Source organism: Sciurus vulgaris, assembly GCF_902686455.1.
Source record: "Sciurus vulgaris genome assembly, chromosome: 9".
Taxonomy (NCBI): Eukaryota; Metazoa; Chordata; class Mammalia; order Rodentia; family Sciuridae; genus Sciurus; species Sciurus vulgaris.
In genome coordinates, this window is record NC_136469.1 from 68,895,796 (window position 1) to 68,912,255 (window position 16,460).

The window sequence follows — 16,460 nt, forward strand, 5'->3', positions numbered from 1 at the left end:
AATGTCAGTACAGAAGGGTGAGGAAGGTGAAAGAGGAGTAGAAGGGGAAGAAAGCAGCGGCTGTAGTTCATCAACTCTGATGTACCCAACATTTTCCATAGATTTTCTCTTTTATTGTTATTTATTATAACTCTAGAAGTAGGTAATATCAGTATGGGCATTTTATGGCAGAAGGAAAAGTAATTCACCTGAAGACACTCAGCTAACAAGCAGGAAAGCAGGAATAAGAAATTAAACTCTCAACTTCAAGGTTGGCTCAGGGAAGCATGGTATACGCTGCATGTACTGGAGAGAGAACCAATGGGTGCTTCCTCTTCAGGGATTCCGAGTTTAGAGCCAATCTTAGAGGATTCTGCTGGCTGCTACTTTTTAACTGGTTTTCACAACGTACCATGATTTACTTCCTGTTTTGTTTTGCTTTGTTTTAAAATTTCACTTAACCTTTTACCTGTACTGTCCACTCCCCCTTTGTCAGCCTGAATCGGATTCTGTTTCATTTTGTTTCTTGTGACCAAATTTGCCTGACTAAACACTAGTAAATACATAATATTAGAACCCTCTGTTTCATTATCCGTATAGATTAAGTAAAACACTTTCATTTCCTTGAAGAAGGAAGACATGAAAATGGAGAATATTTTCTCTCAGAATTTCAAAAATTTGGATATTTTCTCCAACAATATGGTTTTCATTGCAATCACTGAATCCGAATTCATTTTTAAAGTTGATTTATTTTTAATTTGACAAGTAGTAATTGTACACATTTACATAGTATAATGTGATATTTTGATATATGCTTAATTATGCAATAATTAAATCAAGTTAATTAATACATCCACCCATCTCTCTTATGAGAACATTTAAAATGGACTCTTAGAAACTTTGAAGTTCATAGATCTCTATTATTGACTGTAGTCACCAGGCCATGCAACAGAATCCTGAAATACATTCCTTCTGTATAAATGAAAATTTGTACCCACCCTTTGCAGATCTCCCCATTCCCTACACCTCCCCCTACAATTGTTGCCTCTAGTAACTCCAGTTCTACTCCCTATTTCATCAAGTTTGACTTTTTAAAGTGCCACTTGGAAGATCAGCCAGCATTTATTCCTCTTGCTGGCTTCTTTCACTTCACTGAGCCTGAAGGTTCATCTATGTTGTTGCAAATACAGAATTTCCTTCTCTTTTAAAGCCGAATAGCATGTCATGGTATACATACATGGCATTTTTTTTTTTATCCATTCATCCTTTGTTTCGTATCTTGACTATTACAAATAATGCTTCCAATGAACTGAGATATGAAGACATTTCTTTGACATTCTGATTTCAGTTTCCTCGGATTTATGTTCAGAAATGGAATTGCTGAATCATATAGTCATTCCATTTTTAATATTTTGAGGAACTTCTCTAGTGTTCTGAAATGACTGTACTGATTTACTTTCTCACCAACAGTGTATAAGGTTTCCTTTATCTCCACATGAATTTTTGAGTTTAAATCTAAACTGTATGTGAGCCACACCCAAGCATTTTGGTGCTCCTATAATGCCTTCATTGAAGGAAACTTTAAACAGCTCTTATTTTTCACAAATAAAAATGTCTCATCCTCACAGCTTAGAGTTTCCAAATTAGAGACAATGAATAATACATTTTTCCATGATTTTATTCTTAATGTTTTAATTAGCATCATTCTCAGTTCTGACTTTTTTTTCATTTATGTGCAGCATTTCAGTTTCCATTCAGTGCCTACTGAGCAACTGTGTCCTAATTAGAGCCTTATCAACCATAATGACTTGCAGCTGGTTGTGAACCTATGGCCGTAAATGCATTAATGCCAAGATATTCACCATGATGATTGAAATACTTCAAAATTGATTTTATTGAAATATTTCTTGGCCATTTTAAAAGCATTTCTTGCATTTGGATCAGCATTAAAATTTCTAAAAATGACTCAATTCCATATCTCCTTGGCAAGTATAAGATTTAACTAAGAAAATTTTTCAAAAAAAATTACAATAATCATTTCTCTTCTGAAATACTTACTGAACACAGCAAGACTGTTACTGGGTACAAATAACACATTTAGTCTACAGATATATTTGTCCTAATTTCTTTAAGTAAAACCAGCATAGATCCTTTAGATTTCACCTTGTTTTATATGAACTCTTATTTCCTAATGAAAAGGAATAAATGATAGAAATATAAAATACAGATTAGAATTATCCATCTTCTTTAGAAAGGCTCTTCAGGGCCTAAACACTTTTTAAATCTCCAGTTCATTATTTCTCTCTTCACAATTCATTCTCCAATTAGACTGATGACTGCCATTTTCTATTCACTTTCACCCTTAGGGCCTTTGTAGATGTGGGTCCACCTGCTCAGGCTGCCTGTTCTGTGACTTTAATGCAGCAAAAATCCCACTACTACCACACTGCCCCCTCCAGGATGCCATCTCTAATACTTCCTTCCCGTCCCTTCTCATTGTGATCCTGTACTCCCCTTTTATGTATCCTCAGGCATTAGCTCCTTACATGGGAAACATCTATCTGACTGTACTATTCTTATCTTCAGTCTCTTAATGGCAAAGGCCATCTCTGTTTTTGCTTTGATACTGTACTGCCTGTCACAACACAATATCAGTCCCTATAGAGGAAAGGGATTTCGGAAAATGAAGTTGTAACTTGAACATCAGGATTTCAAATATAAATAAGAAAACACATTTGATGTCTCACTGTCATGAATAAGTGTAATAATTCTGAAGTTAATTATGCTGAAATGCACCTTTTAGACATTTGGAAGTTTGTCAAGTCTTTCAAACTATAAACCCTTCAAGAAGCTGAAGTTTGTCAATAAACACCTGAAAACAGCATGAAAAAATAATGATTAACAAGTTGGATGAAACAATTCCATTATATCAACTTGAATTATTTATGAGAGATAAATGTAACAGCATTATAACATGCTAATTTCATTTCTATTTTCTATAGTGTCACTATAATTATAACAATAACCTTTACTTCCTTAGCCAACTTGTACTTTTTATATATTTTTATGTATGTCCAAATCAGATAAAGCATCTTTTTTCAATTTGTACCTTTCTTGGTTCAAGAACTATAGTTATTTGAATCATAACAAGTCTGAAAAATAGATATTATAGACTGATGTATACTTGTCCATTAGTCAGGGTCTTCTACTACCATAAATAGTATTTTCTTTAAAAATCAAATTTATTGCAAAAAAGGAGTATCTTCTAATTAAAACTTTAGTGTTAAGTAAATCTTAAAAATAATCCTAACTGTTGACAATACTACAAAACAGCTGTATACTGACTCTATTAGAATTGGTATAAAAAAAATCAGTGTGATCACTGTGAAGTTTACAATGGGCACCTGAAAATACATTCTTTGGTGTTCAGCACCAGAATTTAATAAAAAATACCCAGAAAGTAATTTATTTGGTGATCTACACAACTTTAGCAAACACAACACCACCATGTGGTGGATCTACGATAAATCAGAGTCACATTTCTTATTTAGCATGGTTGAGGAACACATGGATTCTAGTTAATGGAATTATAAAGCTCACTAATAAGCTATATATTTCAAATTTGAGTAAATGTAAAAATACATTAAATAATTAAGGCATATTAAAAATATTAATTGTCCTACCATGATTCCAAATGCATTAACTTAAAGGCATAAAAAGATTTTGTGAGGTTTCAGAACTGCATCCTCTTGGAAAAGGATTACAATAGATATAAATGGGTGCAGTAAAAGAAACAAAACCACAGTTGTTTTCCCCATAATTTTTCAAGTATTTTTTTCTAGAAATTGGACACCCCTTGTGTTGTTTACATTATGAGTCAGAGCTGTTGAAGAGTCACTGGATGTCACACATTTGACATGAGCATCAGTATTCATGGTCTCTCTCCCAAAATTGATGGCAAAAATAAAACCAAACAAAATAAACTCCATACCCACACTTTCCTTTGGCATTACAAAGAGTACAAAGTGAAACATGGATAATAGTTATTTTACAGGAATGTTCTTAAGGAGAAGGTACTACATTAAAAAGAAACTAATACTCCCTGGCACAGAACAGATTTGCAGCCTCTTATGATGAAATATATTCAAACAGGTGGCATGTGGAGTATGAGGCGCATGAAGTCATTATGAAAATAGTTATCAAATTCTGTGCCCTAATCTCACTATTTGATTTTAAAAAAAACACCTAAAATAATACTGAAAAGCAGTGAATAAAGGGAAGTCAGTCTTCTGACACTTTATTGTGAACTTCCCCAAAGTTTACATATGTATTGAAGTTTAAAAGGAAATATCAGCCGGGCTTGGTGGCACATGCCTGTAATCCCAGAGGCTCAGAAGACTGAGGCAGGAGGATTGACAGTTCAAAGCCAGCCTCAGCAAAAGTGGGGCGCTAAGCAACTCAGTGATACTGTGTCTCTAAATAAAATACAAAATAGGACTGGGGATTTGGCTCAGTGGCCAAGTGCCCATGAGTTCAATCACTTGTACCAAAAAAAAAAAAAAAAAAAAAAAAAGGAAATGATCAACATTTGAAGTGCTTATAGGGAAAGCTGCACAAATTAAATTTGGCCCCAGTCTCATTCTTTCACAGAAGAGGTTTCAGAAAATAATCAACAAAGTCTAAAATGACCACAATAAAAAATTAAAAAATAAAAACACTTTTGCACATGGGGAAAGTGCAGGAAAACAAGTACTCTGTGGAAAACACTTTTCAACACTAACTAAAGCAGGAATAAATCATATAGAAGCATTCAAATGGACATTGATCAATTTTTACCAAAATTAAATAAGATAATAGCTGGAAGAAATTTCCCAAACAATCCTAACCAATTTTGTCATTTAACCCAGGGTTAATGAATCTCACATCTGTAGATGCTAAGGGATCAGCTGGAAAGTCTTCCAGTCCAGGCAGAGGCTTTATGATTTGTAAATCAACATTCTTTCACTTTAACTATTTTGCAATTTATCTTTAAATATACTTTTGTCTTAAATGAATGAAGAAATAATGGAGGTATTTTTAACAGACAAATCACTCCCAGAACACTGACAAGGGTCACTTGTGCCAGTGGGGTCAGTGAAGACAATATGGGAAACACTAAAGGTGTGACTGATTAGGACCAAGAGGGTGATCAGTCACAGGAAAGAGAATGAGATTGTCAGCCTAAGGCAGAAAGAGCAAAAAAATAATTAATAGATCAGATACATTTCATTAACAGATTATTAAATTTGTATGTAACTTAGCCATGTTGATTACACTGTTATTCATAACAAATACACATACTAATACAATAACTGCTGTGTAAGAAAGAAACATCTACCTTTGAGACCTAAAGATGGTAGTAAAAAAAAAAAAAAAAAAAAAATAGAGAGATAGATTGTCCCTATTACATTTGTTTAAATCAATCTTCCCATTAAAAAGAAAGAGTTGTAAAAATTAGCATATCAGGAACAAATAGGAGAATAAATTTCAAAGAAATCATTCCCGCAGAATTTAGGAAAGCAAATGAGTTTTTAATCTGAATTAGTGAAGGACAGGCACCATGATACACACTTAAAAATAAATGTGATCCTGACACCCAGTCATATAGGATCTTAGCTCTTTACTGTTCAGAAAAGACAATATAGACAGAAGAGAGAAGGAAAGCATGGGTTATAAACAGAAATTAGAAAAAATTTAGTTGTGGAAGAACTGTAAAAACTGTATCTTCATGTACTCCAGGCTTCAGTAAAGAAAAAAGACTGCATTTATTTAAAAAAAGGAAATGCTGTAGTTTATATACTGAGATTTGCATACAGTGAGTTCCTAACTATTATGAATGCAGAACGACGCAAGAATAACTAGGCTGGAATTCAACACTGTATTTAAGATTGGCGTGACTCTAGTGTGACCTAAATAAGTTACTTAACACCCTCACCCTAAGTTTCTTTGTGTAGATAAGAGGAGCGTCCATCCTAAAAGATTTTTGTGAGTAGCAAATAAGTCAATGCAACAAAGTACTGACTGGGGTCTAGCACTCGATCAACGCTCAATAAGTAAATTGCCATGATTAATTAACCATGCTTGTGCTGTTTCACAGCAGGTATGTTTTTCTTTAGTTTATAATTTACCCCAGTTCTTTCAGCTGGAAGTACTAATTCTGTCTACTGCTAAACTAGTTCTGTCATTTCCTGAACTAATCCCAAACGGGATGGAAAGGGTAGCAGAGATTGAAGGACCCATGTGTCAATGGGGCTCAGCTTAGAACCACTCCCTAGATATCATAGAATAAATTGTGATGTAGGCAATATTGAGAACATTTTTTAACCATTTTTTTATAACCATGGGTTAAGCAGCTCTTATTTAAAATGCTTAGGACCAGAAGTGTTTCTGATTTCAGATTTTTTTTTTTTCTTTTTGGAATTTGGAATATGTTCATATACATAATAAAATATGTCAGGGATGGTACCAAAGCTTAAAAAGGAAATTCATTTATATTTCATACACACCTTATACACATAGCCTGAGGGTAGTTTTATACAATATTTTTAGCATAGCTACATTTTGACTGCAACCAGTCATATGAGGTCAGGTATGGAATTTTCCACTGTGGTGTCTTGTCAGTGCTCTAAAAATTGCAGATTTTAGAGCATTTTAGATTTTAGATTCTCAGGTTAGGGATGCTCAACCTTTAATTTAATTTATCCATGCCTTGTTTTTGATCCCAAATATTTGACAATGTTGACTATACATGATTGAATAACTGACCATAGTCAACAAAAATAACTCAGACAAGGAGCAAAGAATTGACATTATTTTCAATATTAAAAGACTGTCTTAGACTCTGATCATAAGTTCCAAAATGTGTAATAAATGTGCTGAATATTTAATATTGCCAATATTCAATAGCAATGTTAATATATATAACAAATATACAACTTTAAAGAGAAAAATATATCTAAAAACACATGGTGGGGGGCTGGGGATATAGCTCAGTTGGTAGAGTGCTTGTCTTGAAAGCACAAGGCCTTGGGTTCAAATCCCCAGCACCTCAAAAAAAAAAAAAAAAAAAAAACAACATGGTGTGTTTGTGTTTGCTAATAGAGAACAGTTGTTATGTTTTTATAATCATAAAATATATTGAAGAATTTGGTTAGTCTAAAAAATATGTATTACTGAAGAAAAGAATACTCAGGGTCCAATGTTAGGTTTCTTAGAAGCAGAGCCTAAGTAATATTCTTATTCAAGCAATTTGTTGAAAGACTACTCTTAAAAGTTGAAGAAGAAAGGAAGACAGGATAGGACAAATCTTGGGGGGCAGTCCTGGATGAATAGTGCAGCAAGGATGTTGTTGAAAACAAGTTTCAGAATGATTCCTTCAGGAAGCACTGGAGCACTAATTAATATTCTGAGATGAAGAGGGTGGGAGGACTTGCCTTTGGTACCCCATGCCTATCAGTCAGTCATAAGTAGACTTCTTTAAGTAATGGAGAAAGTATTGGAAAAATACAAAACAGGAAAAGAATTAACATCCCCAATATATAAATAATTCCTATAAACCAATTAGGAAAAAAATCTGAAAGGAAAATAACCAAGCAAAGAATATGAAGAAGCATTTCACAGAAGAAACACAAATCCCTAACAAATATAAAAAATCTTACTCAAATCCATTAGTAAACAGGGAATATAGAAAGAGCAATGTAAGACAATAAGAAAAAAAAAGAAAACACAAAGAGTAACAAAAACAAAGAATAAGAACGGGAAATTCATAGAAAAGGAAACAAATCACTAATCGACATCTGAATGGATAGTCGGCCCATTATTAAGTAGAAAAAAATAAGAAAATACTATTTTTCACTTAGAACATTTTAAACTTGATAATAGCACTTTTTTTGTGTGTGTGTGAATGAAGGGGTGCTTATAAACACTTATGAAAGAGTCCAAATTGCTAAAACCATTTAAAGAGTCATTTATTGAAATACAAATTTTAAAAAAAAGTTATATTTCTCAGCATTTACTCTAAAATAATACAAGTCTGCACAAAGAAGAGTACATATGGATGTTCACAACAAGGTTATAACAATATTGAAAATAATGTGTTCTTTAATAAAAGAAAATTAAAGATATGATATAAACAAGAGATGGACATCATAGAAATGTAAAAACATCAACTAGCATAGAAAAAATTTCCAAGATCTTTAGTCATGAAGTCAAATTGCTAAAAAAATAAGCTACACACATTTAAGTCAATTACATATGTATTATAAAGAATAGATATATAAAATAATAAATATAAAATAATAAATATTTTATAGTCACATATGTGTAAATATATGTGGAAGAATGTATTTCAAAATATTAACCATGGTTATTCTTTTTTTTTTTTTTCCTTTGGTACTGGGAATTGAACCCAGGGGCACTCAACCACTGAGCCAAATCCCCAGCCCTATTTTGTATTTTATTTAGAGACAGGGTCTCACTGAGTTGCTTAGTACCTTGCTTTTGCTGAGGCTGACTTTGAACTCTTGATCCTCCTGCCTCAACCTCCCAAGCTGCTGGGATTCCAGCCATGCATCACCACACTCAGCCAACCATGGTTATTCTTCAACATGGGTCTTTGCAATGGGGGTTGTTATCAATGTGAACATTAATTTTATGTGTAATGAGTTTTACCAATAAAAAATTATTCATAAATTACAATTATTTTAAAACTTAAAAAATCAAAGAAATAAAAAAACATAACCTATCAAAAAATACATGTTATGACTGCATGTTAGACTTAGGCATGTAAAATGTGTTAAAAGTAACATGGAGGACACACAAAAATTAATAATAGCATTTACCTCTTGGAAAGAGGAGGAGAATGGGCATGTGGGACAAGCTTCTAAAAATAATTTGATCAAATAACCACAAAATTCAAAAATTAATTCCTAGTGTCTAAATAAGTCTTCAAATTTATATTTATTTAAATAAATTACACATGGAATTGCCAAGATTCCTTAAATGATATGAAGACTTTATGCTTTCTGAACTACATTTATAACAATAAAATTTATATTTATGTGACTTTCCATCCAGATTGAATGTTTATAAATTGAAATTTACTTTTCTTTTTTTCAAGAGTCCATTTTTTTAGTTGTAGATGGACACAATACCTTTATTTATTTATCTATTTATTTATTTATTTATTTATTTATTTTTATGTGGTGCTGAGAATCGAACCCAGTGCCTCATACATGCTAGGCAAACTCTCCATCACTGAGTCACAATCCCAGCCCTAAGATTTACTTTTCTAACAATTCAAATTCTATTTAGTTTCCCACTGCTATCAAGTGTCCTACTGTTTTTTTTTTTAATCATATGAAGATTCATTTTAAATGTCAGCAGCAGTAGGTCAGGAAAAAAAGTGATTCCAGGTTTTTCACAATCTTTTAAATGTTTTAATATTTCCATATTATAAATATTAAATCACCACAGATTGCTTAATACATGCTCACTAGTTAATATTAGAGTATGATGATGTGGAAGTATGAGGAATTTTGACTTTTGTTAAAGTTGATACTCTTATAATTGTTTTTACACTGCTAGTTGGCTAATTAGGTATATAAGCTTATGTGTTGCTTAATTTAGTTTTAAACCAACAATAAATAACTCAAATGCACTGTTCTTATAAGTATCTATGATAGTTCATTTGCTTGTTAATATTAACATGTTGGGTTTGCCTTCAGTTTTTATTTACTAAAAAGACCTAACTTTATAATTAAAAAAACAAAACAAAACAAAACAAAACAAAACAAAACAACCCTGCAGTTGCATATATGTATCAGCAGAGGGTGTAGGAGATCTTCCTTTTCAACAAAAGTCAAATTTTTAAAATAGTTAACTTTCTAACTATTTTAAGAATTTATTGGGCCTTTAGTGATCAAAAATATTACAATGTTCTTAAATTCAAATTAATTGAATCAATACATGTTCAATATAAATCTTATTTTTTAAAAAATATTCATGTCTGACGATTTAAAATGCCTTTTGAATTAAAGGACTCCAACTCAACTTGAAAGTTAGAAACAATAGAATACTAAAGATAAGAGATTTTCTTTAGTTTTTCAATTGTAAATATGTATAAGACCTATATTTTAAATGAATTTCAGATTTATATATATAAATTCAAATTCATTATCTAGTTTCTAATAAATAATTTGTTGTTTATGGAACTATAACAATGAACATATCTCTAAGGTAAACTGTACTGCTTTGTAGGAAACATGTTGGTGTAAATTATGTACAAAAATGGTGGCATATTTTATTCCAAATATAAATTTTAAGTATTTATCATTTTGTTTAATATATTACATAAAGCAGTTAACGCCACAGACACAAAGATAAATAAGAAATTGGGAAAACTATGTCAATATGGGATGGTATAAAACTCTAAGGAAAAGTATTTCCCTTAGACTATTATCACTCCTAATATCAGAATACATTAGCACATTAAAGGAAGAGATGCCTATACTGAACATTAATAATTATGTGTGTGTGTGTGTGTGTGTGTGTGTGCGCGCGTGTATTATTAGTAACACAGAAGTCTGACAATACACATCAGCACGGGCAGTAATAGGGAATCTACCGGTTCAGTGAGTGCTCCAGTGTAACATGCAAATGTTAGATCAATGTAACTGAAAGATAACATTGATCTGGTGATGGGAAGAAAGAAAAGGAGTAGTCTAACATCACTACAGCCTTACTGTATTGATTTTTTATAAATACTCTAATAGTTGTCTCCTTTACAATGCTGACTATGGCATGTTAAAGAACATTAAAATTTTCAGTCATGTTTGAAAATGAGTACCAATTCTGTCAGAATCATTTTATTTAAAAGCAGAATCTTGGATCTGTCATTTCTTTTTAATCCTTATCCTTCAACTCAACATATAATAATCACATTCATCAAGGGCATTGTTTCACAATATGTTTGTGGATAAAGTTTCTCTTGGATTCTATTTCCCCATTTATAAAACTAAATTACTGATCAGATGAATTCTATAAGCCCTGCTACTTCTTAAAATGCATACATAGTATCTGTGAAATATAGTATACAAGCATACATCTGTATGTAACACACATGCACATTCACATACATATATTTGAATGTTACTTTTTCTAGTTCAAATAGCAAATTTGATTCTGTATTGTTCTACAGATAATGGAAGGTAAAAATAATGTAATAATGTTCTATATATAAACTACTATTACAAACACAGATGTGAGATTAGAAAAAAAGAGGAATAAAAAAAGATAGCACAAATAGTAAAACCATACAAAGAATACAGTTAAATAACATCAGAAATATTTTTGCAAGTTTCTCTATTCCCCTTATAATTGCTTATCTCATCTATGAACTTAACCAATCCTAATATATATATATTTTTTTTTCTTTCACTACTCCTGTAGTTTGTAATTTATGAATTAGAACAGGAATAACGTTTTTAGATCCTAGGAAGGAAGGCATATAGGTAGTTAAGATATTTTATCATAAAATGCTCTCATATAGTAGCAGACTGAATTTATTTTAGGTTATGTAAAGGTAAGTTTTATATCAGAAATTATTCTGGATGCCTAAAGCTCATTTTACAGTAGATTTTCATAAATACATTGAAATGTATTATACTATCTACATTGTTGATTTTCAAATTTACTTATTTTTAAAAGGAATTATATAACATTATAATAAAAGATGTATTATAAATTCAACTAATTTTTTTCCTTTAAAAATAAAACCCTAACCTTGTTAATAAATTCAGTAAAATTCCAACTTGTGATAAATCTTCAATAGGCCAGCATCAAAGGCCACTCTTACATTTGCCCAGCTGATAGTTCATTTATTCTGAGTAACATATTATTAATTCCGTAGAATAATTAATAAGGACAAATTCATGAGAGAAGAACCTGCATTTAGCCAGAGAGGACGCTTTAGCTGTCCAAGTAGGAAAGGTGCTGTGCCTGACTTGAGTTGCCACTAGATGGGGATTCTGCATCCTGAAACACTTAATAAGGAGTCTGCTTTGGTGAACAAATATGTCTCAGAATTTTATATGTGGAAGGTGGACTTTGTTTTGAAAATGAAGAAATGGAAACCAGACCAGTTAAGTACTTCATTCAAAGACATACAGAGAGTGGCTGTGCTAACATTTATACAACACATTGTTTCTGATAATTAAATATAATTAAATCAAATAAATGCAGAAACACTGCCAGAAACATGTCCTTATTTCAAATAAACAACACTCTTGCTCTGTAAGTATTTGATACATCTTTAAGACTGAATATAGCTCTAAATTTTATAGCTATGAAATAAAATTTTGGGGGGGGTTCATTTCAATCTTTTTAAAATTTTGTTCTAATTAGTTATACATGACAGTAGAATTCATTCTGACATCATACATAAATGGAGTATAACTTCTCATTCTTCTGGTTGCACATGATGTGGTTGATCACACTGGTTGTATTCATATGTGTTCATAAGGTAATAAAGTCCAATTCATTCTATTGTTCTACCAACCCCCAAATCCCCTCCCCTTCCTTCACTCCTCTCTGCCTAATCCAAAGTACCTCTATTCTTCTCTCATCCAGCCCACCCATCCATTGTGAATTAGCATTCACAGGTCAGAGAAAACATTTGGCCTTTGGTTTTTTGGCATTAGGTTATTTCTCTTAATTGATTTTTAAGGACATACATTAACACAATCAGTTTTCCTATGTCTTCTTTTTGTGGCTGTCTTTTATCTTAGTAACAAATTCTCTAAAATAACTGACCTCACATTTAATGAGCACATAAGTTATTTTTTATCCTCCTACCACTTTGTAGATAATTATAATTGTTACCATATAGATAAGAAAATTTCAAATCACAAAGGTAAACCTAAGATTTGAATCCAGGCTTTATTGATGCTGAAAGCAAATTTTGAAATTACATCATTTTCTTAATGTAAAAATCAGATGTCCTACTATATATACAATGGTGTCAATAACATAACATAATGCTGCATAATACCATCTTTAATGTTACTGCTGCCCTAGGAATGTTTAATTCGGAGTTTAATATGAGGTCACTAACAATATTATTATGAATATGATGAGTATGATTATTATAGGTTGAGTAATGTATAGTATAAATGTTCCCACAGTATTGTCAGTATTTCAATGATGCATATATTGTCAGGTAATCAGGAGGGATTCTCAATGGCTCTCCAATCACTGCAATTCATAAGGAATGTTAATGTGGCAAGAAAAAATGCAACTCTTATCAAAGAGGACACAGTGAAAGAAGAAAAGAGAGAGGGAGGCAGGTAGAGAGACGGACCATTCTACAGACTTCCGAGGCTTATCCAGGATTGAATATCAAACAATTGTGTAAGTAGATCTTATAAGCATTTTAATAAAGGCTTCAAGAAAGAAAAAGATATCCTACCTCAGACACATAGGAGAAAGAATATTGTACAACGAACAGGTCCATAGAAACTAGAAGATGAACCTAAAAGGGACCTTGTTCTCCTTTTGCCTTTTTTTGGTGGAAAAACCTCCCCTTAAATAAATAAATAAATATAACATGTAGCATATAAATATATATATATATAACATAAAAATATACAATATTAAATAAATATATATTTAAAGCAGAGTATATAATATATATGAGTAAGTTTAATATTATGAATGAATTTTTACAGAATGAGGGACTATGTTAATTCAAAAACATTCTTCAGCTTTCTTCTGAACTTGATATCTCATTCTGGCTTTCTACTGTACGTGGGTTAAAAATTCTGAAGTCACATTTTCTGCATTCAGTTTTTGGTTTCTGTTCTCACTAACTGTGGACAAACTGCTTTAGTCTTCCTCTGAACCTCAGATTCATTATGTATAAAATGGAGATATCAAATAATACCTATCATAAGAGAGATACCTATTACGAGAATTAAATGAGTTAAGTGCTTAGACTTGTACCCATTACAAAGAAAGCCCACATTACAGGTAACTATTTTTAATATTACAACATTAGGCAAAGGGAATCCACCCCTCTATTTTAATCAAGACATTGATGCCATGACTCTGAAAAACTTTTGAAGCAGCACACTTTACAGAGTTTTCTCCCATTAGGCATATTTGTTTCTATGTGGGCTAAAAGTTATGACAGCTTGTATTAAGATAGAGCAGGTATGTAGATCCATGTACCAATCCTTAGTGGAAAAAGCTATACTGCCAACTTGGAAATGAGGAAAGGAGAAGCTACCTGATCATTTTATGTGAAAGACAAACTCTCATTTTAGTTTTTCTTTTACTCAAATATGTTTTATACTGCTATATTTTGGATGATTTTATGTTGCTCACATTTCCTAGCACAACAATTTCAAGCTGATCTTTTTTTTTTTTTTTTTTGCTAAATTAACTTTGAATAGCTATATAATCCCTAGAAAACTCCAAAGTTATTCACTAACAAATTGTCTGTAAGTGTAAATACAGCAAATATGTGCATTTTTCCAGAATGTATATACTCTTTGTGTTCCTTAAATGCACTTTCACCAATAAGGTCAAGCCACATATTTAGTTAATTTTAAGTAAGGAAAATATATGTAAACATGTATTATTATAATCTAATTGGCAAAAGCTATTCTCATTGTCCAATCAATCAAAATAAAATGTTTAAAACCATCCAATAAACCTGCTAATACCCAGTGTCAACATTCTCACCCTCTCACTTCTGGAATCTAACAGGGGGAAGGAAAGAAGGGAAAAGGATCGCCTCTTATGAAATAAAGGACTGTCTGCCCCTTCCAATATTTCCTTAGGAAATTCAAAGGACTCTTAGAAACCATGGAGCTCTGTACACTGAGCAATGTATCCTAGGAAAATTCAGAGCAGGTGACAAGTTTGTCTTGTGTTTTGTAAAATTTTTGTCTAAAGTAGGAGACAGGCAACATGAGGATGATTAACTGACAAACCTCTTAAGCTTCTTAAGCAAGAAACTTGGATGTAAAATCACAACTGGAAATGGAGGATTGTGAAATCAATTCTCTTAAATGTATCCGTGCCTAGGTAGGCCAAAAGGAGTCCTTGAGAACCTGGTTATTATACTACAGTCTGAATATCACTGTCCTAGCACCCACAGTGTGCTCAGAGAAATCTCCAATAACTCACAGTCACCCTAGACACAAATGACAGAAGCAAGTAAGAGAGACTGGGTCCCTTTTCTGGTATGGTACCTATTCCAGTGAGGGAGACAGAATGCAAACAAGAAATCAAATGAACAAGTTAGATGATCTTAGAGAGTGATGTATGTCATGTAAAATTAATCATAGTAATGAGCTAAAGAGTGAAGGTGAAAAGCTAAATGGAAATCAGTTTCTAGCAGAGCAACATCAAGTACAAAGTTCCTGGGACCTAAGCTATTCAAGTAACCACATGAATGAAGGGAATTATCATATGATATGAGGCAGATCAGGAAAATAGAGGGCCAGATCCTGTAGTGCTTCAATGGGCCACTTGGATTTTACCCCAACTGCTAGAAAAAGTCATGAGAGAGCTAAAGTAAGTGAAAGACTCTCTTTGTAGAGGTGGATTATAAAATAGCCAGCCAGTTGGGGAGTTACTACAGTAACCTAAAGAAGATGATGGTTGGATTTGAATAGTCACAGCATAGATAAACAAGGTAGCAAACTTGGTTATTTTGGGGGCGGGGGAACACCAGTAAAAATTGCTGATGAGTTTAGATGGGTGAGGGAAAAAGTGCAATCTTAGAAAAAATCCCCAGGGTTTTTGTGGTTGCTTGGTTGGTTTTGTTTTACACTGCTGTTGGTTTGTTGTTTTCTTTACTGGGGAAAGACATACTCTCAACATGACCATCATAACAGTAAAAACAGTATGCAATGGATTAATAAAACTAGTCACCCAAAAACATATTGTGATTAAATAGTGACTCATAATGCCTTTTCCAATTGGAAAATAAAGTATTCCTAAAACATACACTTTAAAAAATAAGTTCATTTCTAATCTCAAATTTTAAAAAATTGGGGGTGAATGAAGTACAGAAAAAAATCTAAAAAATGAAAAGCACTTAACCCCATCAATGTATTATGTTAGTTCATTTTTAATACAAGGTCCATTAGTGAGCATGGCACTGTGTTGACTGAAACTTGTCCATGGAACTGTGTCCTCACCTTGCATGGTTTCATAATACTTAATACTCAGGCAGAAAATCCAAAATAGTGAGGAGTGCCTATATCCTTTTTAAAATGTTTACATTGTTGAGATAAAGTACATATCCAAAACAATTTCTCACATAGCACCTACTCTTCCTAATAGTTTTAACTGCTGAATACTATTTCTTAAAGGTAATGACCATGATATAAGGTTTCTCCTATTGTAAAACATGTAGGGAGTTTCAATCATTT

The 16,460-nt window shown here is 32.3% G+C and overlaps 1 protein-coding gene across 10 annotated transcripts in view; it reads right to left on the minus strand.

Annotated features, from left to right (window-relative positions):
- Positions 1–16,460, minus strand: part of CCSER1 (coiled-coil serine rich protein 1) — a 1,261,997-nt gene that overhangs the window by 1,084,495 nt on the left and 161,042 nt on the right. The window lies entirely within an intron of this gene.